The following is a 15,728-nucleotide window of genomic DNA, read 5'->3' on the forward strand; positions in this document are numbered from 1 at the left end:
ATAACATACCACATGATAGACACTGACTGTAGCCATCTAAGCATGGTGCCAGTCGCTATCCCCGTCTCCTCAACTCTGTCCTTATTCATGCAGTTTTCACCTTCAGTAAGACAAGGGTACTATTTGATTCTAATAAGAAAAGAGGAAGAGTTTAAGGTTCTCTCGGCTACCTGCTGTGGGCAATGCTGGGTTTAGTAGCCCACTCCCTCATATCAGAGAACTCCAGGAATATCTCAAGAAGAAGCAGGTTTCTTTAACATACCTATTATATCCTACAGTACTGAAAGGGTAAATAAAAGAAAGCTTTTGTGACCAGGAAGGTTAAATGATATCAAGACCTTGGCCATGTTTTCTGAGGGTCAGCGATGGCCCCGGGGTCTCCACTTGAAGCATATCACTGCTCTGTACTGCTTCTCGCTGACTCACTCTGCAAACCATGCTCATTGCGGCAAAGAAGAGGAAATGATTCATAATCCCTGACCTTTACCTCTGCCCGTCCCCCCCGCAAAATGAACCACACATATCAGTACTAATAGAAAACTGGAGCCATGGCAATCACGACTAGACAAACTAGAGGCTTACAATGATCCTTGGCTGCTAAAGACCCACTGGGAATTGTGGGCCTGATGTTTGCTGTAATATGGGGCACATTAGCAAAATTCACTGATTTGGGGGGATGCTGGTAAAAACAGATTCTTTAGCCTGGCGAGAGATGAGATTACAGAGATATTGGCAGGAACACAGTTGCCCCCTACTCAGTTGCCTACCAACCCTGTGAGCCCAGCTGGGCCCAATAAACCCTCACTAAGTGACAGCACTCTCTGATAGGTCAGAAGAGGCAGCAGGTCATCATTTAAGCCCTGTTGCAACAGCAGCACTATGGCTGTCCAATGTGTTCCATACCCCCCCAAGCTGTGCCAGACCCACTTCCTGTCCAGCCCTTGCCTGCTTCTCTCCAGCCTGCCTGGTCCCTGCCTACTTCTGAACTCCTGCTACATAACTTATTGGCTTGTCTCTTGACCACAGCAGTGGCTCTGCCTTGAGATTCTATTCTGACTCCTGGCTCTGCCCTTTGGCTTGTCTCCAGACTCTGCCTCCAATTCTGCCCTCGGATTCTGCTCTGACCACTAGGCCAGACTCGTAGTCTGACCAGTAGGCTGCACAGTCTACACCTCAGCATGTGATAGTCATGCTCCAAGGGCAGAAACGGAACCATCCTTTGGTTTGGTTCTTTTGCTTAATACCAAACATAACAAGGCTCCACATCTTCCCTGATGAAGTTAAAAGAAGTAAACATAGATCCAATCAATGAAAACCTCTTTATCTAAGGTACAGTCAACCTAGGGAACTCCTTACCACAGGAGGCCATCCGTCACGTTAATAACACTTCACACTTCTATCGACATTCATGGATGCAGAAGGATGAGATGGACAGAGCCTAATGACATCATTATATTTCCTTCCATATTCTTCTTGCAAGGCGTCAGATGCAACAAAGCACCTAAGCATGTGCTTAACTTTAAGCACATGCACTACTTACATACTTACAGATAAATAAATGCTTAAGTTCTTTGCTGTATTGGGTTCTAAATCCTGAAACCTTTCCCCTCCAGACAGGCTCTGTATTGACCTTCAGTATGAAGCAAGGGCAAGAAATCTCCTCTATGGCTAAACCAGCTGGAATTACTGACATCTCCTCTTTTCTCCTTCTCCCACATTCTGAAATACATATGAGGTGTAACAAGCTGGCCAGTTCTGATCTTACAGTGTGATGAATCTACACCACAAGCTATTATTGCTAATGAAATGTTACACAGCCAAAAATATGAAAACAGGTGAGCCAACCGAATCAGATTGGTTTGGTTGGTTTTTAAAACCATGCTTTCTAGTAAGGGTGCCCAGTGTTTGCACAAATGATAGTCAAATCAGCAATTTGTTGTCAGGATCCTTAGGGCCATAGGAAATCTTTGCACAAAACTGAGTGGCTTGCAGCTGCCCTGTCTTTAATACAAAGGAATAATACATTTTGCATTGTGTTTTTTCTACAAGCTACGTCCCAGAATGTTTTGCAGAGCTAATTCATACAGATAGACAGGAAGAGTAATAAAGTGAGAGAGAAACTAAAAGGAACCAAAAGAGATGGAAATAGGTTTTGAGTTGAGACTTGAGGAGCAGGAGACTCAATGAAGTGCAGAGGTACAGGGAGCTTCAAGTAGCAACAGAGGCAGAGCAAGACGCTTGCACCAAAAGTGGTGCTATTGGGCTGAGAGGCTCAGTGGAACTTTTCCTCTCAGATCAAAATGGAGGCTGAATCCCTGTATTAAATATCAGGTCAACTGTGGGATAAGTAGGAGAATTGATTACACCATACTCTAAATTTGGACTACATTTTTTCCATCCATCATATTAATTCTTGATCCCCATTAGAAGGCTAGTCTCAGTCTATTATTTGTTGGTTGATGAAGCATCATTTCCAACAGGATCTCTCTTGAATGATTTACAGTTTAACATCCCAAGTATGTATCTGGATCTAAAAACACAGGGAATCAAAACACTAGAAGACCCCAGAGCAACAGCAACGGTAATCATATTTCTCCTTCTTCCCCATCTAATGCAGAATTTAATCACCACCACACAAGAGAAGAATTTCCAGGTATGCATAGCATGCCCAATAAAACCATAATCAGAAACATATTATTAAGCAGGCCGGAATGTCACAGAGATCTAGTGAACAAGCGCTACTATTCAATTTTAAGTTCATATAATCTTCCTGTTACCTGCTGCTGCAGTGAATGATCGTAAAGACAAACCATGCTAACTCCCTTATTAAGGTTTGCAACTACTGACCTGTTAGACTGTCTATCCAAGTAGTTGTATATAGTATTTTATAAGTAAAAGACAGTGTACACTCCACAACTGGTTAGAGTGGACCAAAAAGATTCACAAACTAAGTATATTTTATTCAATATGTTTTAAAGAAAAAATATAAAAGCTTCGACAGCCAGTCATATGCATTTACAGAGCTTGGGAGAGGTAGTCAACAGAATGGAAAAATTAATTGGGGAAATTTTTCAAAACAATTCAAAATTTCCTAAACAGAACTAAAAACTAGCCCAAGCCCATAGATCTATACATGCATTTTAGATAATTCATTTTTCAGGAGTCTTTCTTTGTAACTGGGAATTTTATTCAGCCCATTATAGGGGTAGGGCCTCGCTGTAAAATTTGGAGCTGGGTTCATTTTCTGAACCACCCATCCAAAACTCAGCACTGTTTAGGAGTGGAGCTTTGGTCTAAACCCATCTCTAAACAGAACTGAAACCTGCAAAGGTGTCTTAAACATCTAGCTTCAAAATTCTGAGCCAAATTCAGAGGTGGTGGGACAGGAGAATGTATGTAAAAGTCAGAACCACCTACTGAACTCAGTTTTGCCCTCAGTTACACAGATGTAATTCCCATTGCAGCCAGTTGGGTCTTCCTAAGCCTGATAAAATCTTTGCAATGCAAACAATGAAGGGGGCTGGGAAAAAAGGTGTAATTTTCTTCACCACACTTCCTCCAGAGACATTTGTGAATTTGGCCTCATGACTCATGGCAGGGAGGATGCTCAATCTTCCCTCCTATCAGAAATCTGGACAGAAGGCTGCAGATGGGAGCAGCAGTGAGGGAAGAAGTAGCACTTGATGACATTGCTGAGGGCATTCATGGAACAGTCAAGTAGTGGTGCAGAAAAGGGCTGTAGCTGGCAAATGCTGTAGCATGGGTAAGGGATGCAGTCAGGTATCACAGGGAGGACACTAGAGAAGACAGATCAGCCCATTGGAAGGGAGGAGAGATTTTAAGTGGAAATCTAGATCTTGAAGCTGACCGTGAAGTTGTGAGGGAAGGAGAAAAGGCAAAGCGGAGTTGGCTAAAGAGCCCGGTTCTGCTTTCAGTCCCATGAATGTGAAAGCAAAGTAATGACTAACTTCAGTGTAGGTGTTATGCTGTCTTGGTGGTTCACAACTGTGAGAGCCAGCCTGAGGACAGACTGTCAAAAACCAGGGCAGACATCCCAAACTGTCTGTATGTTCTATAATTAGATTTCATCAACCCAGTAACCAATGTGAATTCCTGAAGCACTGTAACAGTCTGAGAGTCACAGACAGTCGCCTTAGACCAGTGTTTCTCAAACTGTGGTCGCCGCTTATGTAGGGAAATCCCCTGGCAGGCTGGGCCGGTTTGTTTACCTGCCCCATCTGCAGGTTCAGCCGATCATGGCTCCCAGTGGCAGCGGTTTGCTGCTCCAGGCCAATGGGAGCTGCTGGAAGCAGCGCAGGTCAAGGGACGTACTGGCCACAGCTTCCAGTAGCTCCCCTGGGCCCGAAGCAGCGAACCGCGGCCAGTGGGAGCCGCGATCAGCCGGACCTGTGGACGGGGCAGGTAAACAAACTGGCCCAGCCCGCCAGGGGCTTTCCTTGCACAAGCGGCGACCTCCGTTTGAGAAACACTGCCTTAGATTCTCCAGTCTATCTTACTACCCAGGCTTGCTGGACTTAGTAATAAATGGTCACTTACACCAAAGATCACAAAATATTCCGGTTGCTCCCAGGCCCAAGAGATCAGTCACTTACCCCAGGTCAACTTGTATCTCAGATCTCATACTAATGACAATGCTTGTAGCCAGTCCTGTAATAAACTAACTAAAGGTTTATTAACCAGGAAAAAGAAATGAGAGTTACTTACGGGTTAAAGCAGGCAACATATAGTACAAATGACTTACAGTCTATGGTTCCAAAAGATGAAAGAGATGTAGTAATCTGTCAGCAATTAGTGTTTTAGGGCTAACCCACAGGATCTCTCCTTTTGTTTCCTAGCTCCAGCCCTGCGAGAGAGTCCAAACAGCAAATAGATGAGGAATTTTCATTTTCAGCAATCTTTGTTTCTTTCTTCCAGAATTCAAGTTGATGGGACAAGCTTGCTTGCACATAGCACCTTTACTGCTGTGAGAGGGCCTAGACCACTCTTTGTATCATGTTTCACAATGGCCCACTTAGTTTTGATAATCCTTCTTGATGGGCTGGGTAAGCCACTCCTCCTGTCTGAATTCACAAGATCAGAGCAGGCATTTTTACAGTTAGAAAGCAAAACTTACATATTATCTTATAGCATGGGATACATCCATTACACATAAGATTAACACAGTGGTTCTCATACTTTTGTACTGGTGACCCCTTTCACATAGCAAGCCTCTGAGCGTCCTTATAAATTAAAAACACTTTTTTATATATTTAACACCATTACAAAATGCTGGAGGCTGGCAGCTCGCGATCCCCATGTAATAACCTCATGACCCCTTGAGGGGCCGTGACCCCCAGTTTGAAAACCCTTGGATTAACGCATGCAGCAATTTACAAGCATTTATAGTGTCTAAACACTAATCACATCCTTACAAGTCCTATCTTGAACAATACTAACCTACAGGTGAGCTGGTCTGGTTTCCAGCCGTGAATTTATCTCTGCTCAGCTGATGTCTACAGCCTTGGCAAGAGCTGGTACCTGGTCTACCAGCATCACAGGAAGTACTTAAGATTTATACTGGTATAAATGAGCCCAAAGAGAGGGTTTAGGCTGTAGAGTGAAAGAAAGCACAATTACTAATCTGCATGGAGAAAGAACTTGTTAGGAGCCTGTTGGCTGGTTTTATTCCTCTCTGGAGTTGGCAAGAGGAGCCAGGCATCTCATTTTAAGGATGGCTCCTGGAAAGCTAGCATTCTGGGCAAACTGCATGAGCAGGCTGGCTGGGAATACTATCCAGTGGACTAAAATTTTAGTAGCATTTCTTCCCCTTTATTCAGTACAGCACCAGGTGACAGTGGCTCTGATATCAGTACATTATAGGTTCCCATGCCTCCACATGGTATTACAGAATTACATTCCCACATACTGAGCCTGACCGTACACTTTGCCAGGGCAGAACTCTCGCTTTCCTCTTAACTGCATTGATATGTTTCATGTGCACTGAGAAACGAGGTCAAAGGGGCACTTTCTGCTGGGGTGCAGAATCATTCCTTGCTATGTAGTGGACACTGAGGAATCCCACACATGGATCCAACTCCCATTGATAGGCCCATTTCTGGATAATATTCAGGAGACTAATAAATGCTTTTTTAAAAAGCATGAGGAGCTGGGCATTCCTATGGTTTTCCTCAGCACAAGTCTTGCTCCACAGGTGTCTTTAATTTCTACAACATGAAAGCAAAGAATGCATCCATGACCTGGGACAAAGGTATGTAACAGACTGAAAAGCATGGAGGTGCTGCCATTATTAAAAGTGCATGTTTAGCAGGGATCGGGGAGGGGGGATGGGGGGAATGGTGTATCAGGATTTGCATGCATTTAACTTTAATGGGAGAAATATGGCTCAGTCTTTGCATAGTGCACATTCTACTACAAATGTTCCCCTTATGGTAAAATTTATCTGAAGCTGCTGCATGTTGTTACTACTATTATTTGTCAGTGATGTGGCAGGAAACTCATATTAGCAGCAGGTTATGTTGCCTTTTAAAAGAGGATAAAGCCTGTTAGCATTGCAGGCCATGAATAATGAAAAAGTTGGCATGATTTAATAATTTATGAGCAATGTGCCTATTTCATTATCAGAAGCCAATTTTGAGTGTGTACAGAAGACTGAGGAAATGCAACTCATTTGTGTGGGTGCTGTCTGAACAACAATGTAGGTCTAGATTTTCCGGTGCTCAGCACTCACAGCTGCAGACAGATTTTCAAATTAGTTCCCACTTTTAGGCACCAAAACAAGAGCCAGATTTTCAGAAGTGCTCAGCCTCAGGCAGCTTCCAGGGTGACATTTATGGCCAGATATTCCACAGAACTCATCATGTCAGAGGCTGAGCTTTTGAAAATCTGACCACTTATTTTGGAGCCTAGCTCTCCTGTGCATCTTGCTCACAGAACTTAGAAGTTCTAACAGGAGACCAAATAGACTTAAAAACCACTCCTTTCTATCAAGCAACTGGGGCTTGCTCTACAATTGACCAATGACTGTATGCGTGTTGGTTAGCTTTAAGTCTCTCACGTAATGAAAGCCAAAAAGAAAATGGCTTAATGAAATAAGCGCTAATCAACTTTCAGATAAAAAGCCAGCTCTACATAGCAATGTGCAGACTTTAAAAGACACTTTCCAGGGCACAAAGTGAAATGTACAGTTTTGATGGAGAAGATACAGCTCTCTGCATCTGTCTAGACGTTTTCATAACAAAATTAAATACCTTTTATCTGAACAGAAAAGGTTTCAGTTACACAGCACAGGAAAGTCCCTCATTACATTCTCTGTTTTTCTTCTGTTCCATGAAATTAGATTTAACAGTAGAAATCTGAAATAACAATGTATTCCTTATACAGGCTGAGAACATACTGTATCACAAATTGCAAAATGAAATCAATACTTAGGTTGAAATCCTTGCCCCATTGAATTCAATGGAGTTTTGCCATTGACTTAATCTGTATTTTCCTGAATTCCTAATTAGCTTTCTTTGGCTGCCCCTCCTAAATATTTGTAAGAGTTTATTCATTTAATCTGGTTCTCTCCAAAGCAAAGGAAATATTCTATGATTAAAATATAGAAATGTTCAAATGTAAGGTCAGTACCAGAAAAATCTATGTATTAAATCCTTTCAGGATTCTTTTAGAGTACGTCCAGACTACCCGCGCTTTTGGCGGGTAGCGATCAATTTATCGGGGATTGATATATCGCGTCTCATCTAGATGCGATATATCAATCTCCGAATGCGATCCCTGTCGACTCCAGAACTTCACCAGAGCGAGTGGAGGTAGCAGAGTCGACGGGGGAGCCGCGGACGTCGATCTTACGCCGTGAGGACGGGAGGTAAGTCGGAATAAGATACTTCAACAGTTGCGTATCTTACATCGATACCCCCCTAGTGTAGACCAGGCCTTAGATTTTGTTCTTCTGAGGTTATAAATCCCACAGTTATGGGCTGGTTGCTGTGAAATAGCTGATGGCATTCTGAAGTAAAAGCCCCTTCTATTTAAGAGCAAACCACCTTAATGTAGATTGTAAATGACTGTCATTCTATATAGCAGTCCCAGTGGTAATTAGAATGCCAGCAACTGTGGATTGGTTCAACTTTGAATACAATGGGCCCAATTGTCCTCTCACTTTACTGGTTTAAATCAGGAGAAACTCCACTGAAGTCAGTGGAATTAAACCAATGAAAGCAGGACCGAGAGGCTAAGTAATTTCTATACACCTCTACCCCGATGTAACACGACCCTATATAACACAAATTCAGAGATAATGCAGTAAAGCAGTGCTCTGGGGAGGGGTGGTGCTGTGCACTCCGGTGGATCAAAGAAAGTTCGATACAACGTGGTTTCACCTATAATGCAATAAGATTTTTTGGCTCCCGAGGACAGCGTTATATCGAGGTAGAGGTGTAGTTTGTTATGACATCCTTTAGGCAGGCTCCCTCTCACACTATCACCGGATCTAACTATAGTAATAGCAAGTGGATCGGAGAGGACCAGGGCTCTTACAGCCTCAGAATGAATAGTCAGACCATCTGGAGTCACAGTATTTCTTAAGCCATTTGACAAATGCACCACTCCCAGCACACAGAACTGAAAAGCTCCATATGCTGCTGGACTATAATAAGGAAGACATGTACAGCAAAGGAAACATTTATGTTGTCCTGTTAACAGATAGAGTGTCCTTCCCACTTAGATGGCCTGCTGGAGTAGGAGATCAGATTAATAAGGATACCACATGGTTATTCAGAGCAATGGGTGTCTTCAGCCTTATACTCACAAGCGCTAAACTGCTAAGAGGAATTCCCATACTCTTAAAAACCTTTGTGTGAAACTGGGGGATGGAACAACTCAGTGAAAGAACACAGGAGAGTTTTTAATTCCTCCATCAGTGACAGTCTCTTTTCTGCTCTCGGTTCAGCTGCCCCAATGGGGCATCTGGAGTGGCCCTTCACCAGTGCTGTCTGGATTCATTTGCACCACGACTCAACATAACTAAACTACCTGCATCTTTTGACAGAGGGATGAAGGCGATGTTTATCTGTAGCCATCTGTAACAACGAGGCAGTCTACATTCCAGAAATTATTTAAACATTTGTCACCATATCTGAAAAATGTCACACAGAAAACAGCGCACAGAGGCAATACCAAACATTTTTTCCTCAGAGAAATGAGCACAGGAAATAGGGTTGCCCTATGTAAACTAGTATGAACAGAAAAATCTTAGCTGCCAAATAGGGTGTGATTTCCATAAAATGTTAAAGGAACTAGTATTTGTGGACTTCTCACTGGCATTATCCTCTGCTTCTGGTTTACCTTTAAGATGGTTTACCTTTAAGACAGTACTTTTTAAACCACAGATGGATTTGCCAAGCACATTTTATACTGAGGAGACTTATGGGCCCCATTAAGTCATTTTCAGCAAAATCTTCAAAATAATTTAATCAACAGTTGCTTCTATTTTGTGTGTGTGTGTGTGTGTGTGTGCGCGCATGCACATTCATATTTGCACACACATTGTATATATTTATATATATGGCTTAAACCTCAGCACTAATCTAAAACAGCATTGATCCCCAATTCTTTATTATTTTCAAATTTGAATACGTTCAGATAAGAATCTCCCTTCCCTTTTTTGTGAGCTGCAACAGACCCACCATGACTAAAATCTCGCTTGGGGGCTGAATATCTCTGGCAGACTAATAGATTACTTACTAGGAAAACTGTTCAGGCTAAAATAAGCATCCATCCAAAATCTTAGTCTAGCACTTATTATATATTACCCAGCTTCATGTGACCTGTTAGATGCTGCAATATAGTTATAAAATAATTATACATCAGATTACTGTAAATTATGAGTAGCAGTGGGAAACCAGATGGCCCCCACAGCACAAACTGGTCTTTCAGACAACCGTCTGAGTACAATTTATTGTAATACAAAGAGACAATAATATTTAGAAATGTATATATTAGACAGATCCCTTTGAGCATGTAACGAGGCGGCCTCTGGCAGGACACAACTGAGAGTAGCAATCAAATTGATTAGAGCAGGGCACTCACAGCCCAAGGCTGGGTGTCCTTTATTACTAAGGCACACCAAACTGGCCAGACACAGAGGACTTCGGTTTTACCCCACTGGCTAACTAGAAGTCATATAAGCAATTCCCTCAGATACTCCAGTTCCCTTGTATCACCACCAGCACCACTCCTTATGGGGATGAATGGTTATGAAAACCAATACCCCAGTAAAAGAAAAAAGGTTCTCCCAATACCAAAGGACCAAGCCCCAGACCCAGGCAGGGCTGGCTCTAGGTTTTTTGCCGCCCCAAGCAAAAAAATTTTTGGCTGCCCGCCCCCTCCCCCCAGACATGAGCTCCCCCTCCTGCCCACCAGTGCCCCCCCCACTCACACCCCGTGCTGCCCCGGCACTGGGCTCCCCCACAAACATGGGATCTGCTACCAGCACACTGCAGCCGAGCCTTGGCCCAGCTATGACTCTGTCCCCATGCGGGTGGAGCTGCTGGGCAGCGCGGAGTGGGAGTACTTCCAGGTGGCGGCGCAGTTGTGGGGCGGCACAAAGAACACGGCCCCCTCCCTGGGCTTTGCGGCACTGCTGGTGACCAAGGTGGATCAGTTCATGCTCACCGCCCTCACCCCCGACATGCTGGCGGCCAAGGATCTGGAGAGCCCCCGGGACCTGCTGCTCTTCAGCCTCACGGTGCCCTGACCCAGCCCCGGTGGGAGGGAAGGCGAGGATCTCCGGCTGCGGGGCTGCCTGCTCAGCACCGACGAGCCCAGCCGGCTGCTCACCTCCTCACACATGCCGGAAGCCCCTCTCACCTCCACCGCAGCCGGGGCTCGGCTCCAGGGGACCCCGTTTCCCTCCCTCACCGGCTCCTCACACACTCTGGGCAGGGCCGCCCAGAGAATGCAGGGGGCCTGGGGCAAAGAAATTTCGAGGGTCCCTTCCATAAAAAAAAAGTTGCAATACTATAGTAACGTATTTGGAAATGTAAAAATAACTAGTGAAATACATTCAAAAATCAATTTGTAATCATTTGAAAATACACCAAATACATTATTTAAAAACATTAAATGCTTTACTGATATGTCTACATTTGCAATTACATAATGGGCTGTTGCTGGGTGATGATGATGGTTGGTGCCAATGGGCCGTCGCTGCCTGGGGGTGGTGCTGCTGTTGCCCAGGGCTGGGTGGGGAGCTAGGCTTTGGGTTGGAGGGTGCCTGGCTCACAGGGGCTGGACTCAGGACTGTGGGGAGATGGGGTCAGGGGTTGTCCAGCTCAGAAGGGCTGGGCTCGGAGCTGGAGGTCAGGGCTGTGGGAGGTGCCCAGCTCAGAGGGGTTGGGCTCAGAGCTGGGGGTCAGGGCTGGGTGGAGAGGATGGGTTTAGAGGGGTCCCCACCTCAGAGGGGCTGGACTCGGAGCTGGGGGTCAGGGCTCAGGGGGATGGGTTCAGGGGGTGCCCGGCTCCGACCCGGCCCCTTACCGTGCCGCTTACCCCCTTTCCCCGACAGCGCTGCAGCGGCGTGGTCTCTCCAGCGGGGCCTAAGTTTCCGCCACTCAGCTGCAGCTCGCAGCCCCACCCCCTCACCAGCTGAGACACCGGGTGATGGGGGAAGACAGAGGCGGGAGGAGCCTCCGACATACCCTGCGGGGCCGGATCCTGGGGAAAATTGCCCCACTTGCCCCCACTGTCCGGGCGGCCCTGAATCTGGGAGCCCCTCTCGCCAGCACCGCAGTCCGGGCTCGGCTCCAGGGGACCCCACCTCCCTTTCTCTTTCCCCCCCCAGCTCCTCACGCACTCTGGGAGCCCCTCTCCCCGCCGCCGCAGCCTGGGCTTGGCTGTGTGAGGAGCTCCCAGAGCATGTGAAGAGCCGGGGATGGAGGGGGAGCCAAGCCCGGGCTGCGGCGGCAGGGAGAGGGGCTCCCGGAATGTGTGAGGAGCTGGGGACGGAGGGAGGAGGGCTCCTGCTGCCGCTACCACTCCCAGCAGTGCCGCGTGTCCAAGTGGGCTCTGCAGGGCACCACCGGGCTGGGCAGTGGACGCGGATCCGGCTCGGGCGAGTGGCTGCGCCAGGGCCGGCTCCCGGAAATGATGCCCCAAGCAAAAATATAAAAATAATAAAAAAGGGGGGGGCAGAGTGCCGCCCCTTAGAAAGTGCTGCCCCAAGCACACGCTTGGAGGGCTGGTGCCTAGAGCCAGCCCTGGACCCAGGTCAACATACAAGTCAGATCTTACCCATAAATCATGCTGTTGCCAATCCTTTAGAATCTAAAATCTAAAGGTTTATTCATAAAAAGAAAGAAATATAGATGAGCGCTAACATTGGTAAAAGTAATCAATTTCATACAGCAATGGCAAAGTTCTTGGTTCAGGCTTGTAGCAGTGATGGAATAAACAGCAGGTACAAATAAAATCTCTGGAGTATATCCTTAGCTTAGATGGGTCATTCAGTCCTTTGTTCAGAGCTTCAGTTTGTAGCAAAGTTCCTCCAGAGGTAAGAAGGAGGATTGAAGACAAAATGGAGGGGTTTCCAGGGCCTTTTATATCCTCTGTCATGTGGAAGGAAACCCCGTTATTCTTACTGTGGAAAATCACAGCAGCAAGATGGAGTTTGGAGTCACATGGGCAAGTCACATGTCCATGCATGACTCAGTTCTTTACAGTAGAGCAGCCACTGCTCACATGCTACCTTGAATGTTCCCAGGAAGGCTCCTCATATGTGGATTGAGTCTCCCAAGGTCCATTGGTCAGTTAAGTGTTTCTTCATTGGGCACTTAATCTGAAGAATTCTTTCTCAGGATGCTGATCAAATGCTTCACTTATGCTACTTAGAATCAAACACATTGAAATACAAGTACATAGCCCATATTCATAACTTCAAATATGAAAATGATACACACACACAGACAGCATAATCATAACCAGCAAATTACAACCTTTTCATAGACATCTAACCTGGCCTCCTTTGTACAAGATTTGGTGCCACTATAGGACCTTGGTTGCAACAATGATCTATATTGTCACAGTTTATGTCAATAATGTCACACATGGCTAAAATCTCTCTTGGGGGCTGAATATCTCTGGCAGACTAATAGATTACTTACTAGGAATACTGTACAGGCTAAAATAAGCATCCAAAATATTTGTCTGTCACTTATTATATCTTACACAGCTTCATGTGACCTGTTAGATGCTGCAATATAGTTACAAAATAATTACACATCAGATTACTGTAAATTATGAGTGGCAGTGGGAAACCAGATGGCCCACATAGCACAAACTGGTCTTTCAGACAACAGTCTGAGTACAATTTATTGTAATACAAAGAGACAATAATATTTAGAAATGTATATATGACAGATCCCTTTGAGCAATACTTTATTTTGTTGTTTCCTACCAGCCCATTCACTGTTTATTTTAATTATTGCATATGTCTAATATACAGTGTGATGGTTTAGACTGAGAAGCAAGTGGAACAACTGATTAAAATGTGGTGCAGTATAGTTATTACACCCCCACAAAAGTCAGAATGGCCTACGGCTAAATCATTAGGTAAACTACTGGAAAACAACATCAATAAATTGCTAATGTGGCTTTTTGATGTTATGTGGCTAGGTCCTGTGTTCTGGAAGTAGCCTTTCTTCTTGTGCCTCAACACATGCGAACTGTGTATAAATTCATAGAATATGAGTGTAGGAATGGACCTCAGGAGGTCATCTAGTCCAATTCCTGCTCAAAGCAGGACCATCCCCAGACAGATTTTTGCCCCTGATCCCTAAATGGCCCCTTCAAGGATTAAACTCACACCCCTGGGTTTAGCAGGTCAATGCTCAAACTACTGAGCTATCTCTCCCTCTATGTCTGACGCAACAGCCCTAATTCAGCATTATATATACCTATCATCCTACTGGCTTCAAAGGAAGTATTTGCACACTTAAAGTAAGGCATACTTGTAAGTACCTTGATGAATCAGGGCCCTTATGCCTGTTGCAACCAATTGTCTATTTCTCCACACCTAAATATACTGCTGAATAGTATGGCTTATAACAGCATTTACTTTCCAAAATGTACCCCAAATCTTATGCACTGAGATCTTGACTCCCACTGACTTCAATGGGCTTTGGATCAGGCACCTTCTGAGCCTTGTGCTACTGCTGCTTAAAACAAGAGGTTACAGAAAGGCAAGAATAAGACACAAGTATAGAGGAACTCTTGAAAGTGCCACATAACAAATAAACAGTGCTCTGAAAATCTTCCTTGCTTTCAGTTTCCCTTAGTTGACTGCTGCCCATGGCCATCACTATTAAAATGAAGAATAAATATGACTGCTGTAAATGCAAAATGGATTACACCTTCATCAATAGCACCTAGGAAGCATTTGCAGCTGTGAGAAAGGAAGAGTGATCCAGTCTCTTTATATCTGTAAAAGTTTTTAATTAACTCTGGCATACAAATGTGGAAAATAGGCCACCCCTGAAGGACACTAGCACAAAATTGTCACCATAGGATTTTTACCTCCACTAGAATCACTTGATGTGGGTTTTTGATTCTTCTTTCAAAAAACGGTGTAGTTATAAAGGCTCAGGAACGTCTTCCCTAAGAGGAGGAGATGCCAAAAGACTATTAGAAGCAGCGCTTAATTTGTAATGAAAGAGGTGCTAGGGCTCAAGCAATTTTTTTACACTCATAACTGATGCTTCAAGCCCAGAGGTGCCGGGGCTCAGCCCTGGCCAGCTCTGGCACAAATTAAGCACTGATTAAGCCAACTTCAACCCCTCCCAACCATAAGCAAGGTGACATTTCCACCATCTACCCCAGCCGAAAACGTGGGAGGCTTGCGACAGCTGAATTAAGAGCAAGCCCCAGCTGTGCTGAAGTTTCATTTTTCAAGGGCAAACCTAGCACACAGCATACCTGAGGCCAATCGAAATGGACGATTTCTTTCTGAAAGACTCTAATCTCATCAGTGCAGCACACAAGAAGAGAGCTTGGGAACAGCAGTTAGCATTAAGTACTACAGACATCTCCCTGTACCTTGTGTGTTCAGCTCAAAGAAAGGATGGACAAAGGAGGGAGGAAGAAAACAAGACACATCCAAATCTAGGGGGAGACTGAATTATTTACCTGATACAAATAATAATAAATAAAATAAAATAATGAAATAATAATAATAATAATAATAATGTTGCTAGATTTGAGGTTCCTAGCAATCTTAACGAGTACATATCGAATGTTGATGATTAAAAATCCTTACAATAATGGCATTTAGTTAGGAAAATTAACCATTAACCCCAGGCCATTCTGATTGAAAGCTAAAGGTAGAAGGCAATAAAACATTTGAAAATGGGTAAATATGGATTAAGGGCTAGATTCACAAAAGGACTCAGGAGCCTAACTGTCACATTAGACACCTGAATCCCAGATACAGGCCCCCGTGGGATGCACAAAGCCCCCACTCAGCTGCCACTGAACTGTGTGGGCAACTCAACTCACTCGGCACATAAGTTTCCAGGTTAAAAGTTCCATAGGTGCCTATGGTTCAACCACCAGACACATGCATCACTGTCTCTTTCTAGGCATCTGAGTGCCTAAGCCCCAGTGTAATGCTTGAGCCAGGGAATGATGGCATTCCTCCATGTAACTCGTCTGCAGGG

The 15,728-nt window shown here is 44.7% G+C and overlaps 1 long non-coding RNA gene across 1 annotated transcript; it reads right to left on the reverse strand.

Moving 5' to 3' along the window:
* Positions 1–4,669: 4,669 nt before the first annotated feature.
* LOC142045834 (uncharacterized) lies at positions 4,670–5,604 on the reverse strand. The gene is made up of 2 exons (XR_012654728.1): positions 5,458–5,604; positions 4,670–5,081 (listed from the first exon to the last, which is right to left on the reverse strand). It is a non-coding gene; the product is annotated as an uncharacterized LOC142045834 (long non-coding RNA).
* Between the last annotated feature and the right edge of the window lie 10,124 nt (positions 5,605–15,728).

Source organism: Chelonoidis abingdonii, chromosome 1, assembly GCF_003597395.2.
Source record: "Chelonoidis abingdonii isolate Lonesome George chromosome 1, CheloAbing_2.0, whole genome shotgun sequence".
Lineage (NCBI taxonomy): Eukaryota > Metazoa > Chordata > Testudines > Testudinidae > Chelonoidis > Chelonoidis abingdonii.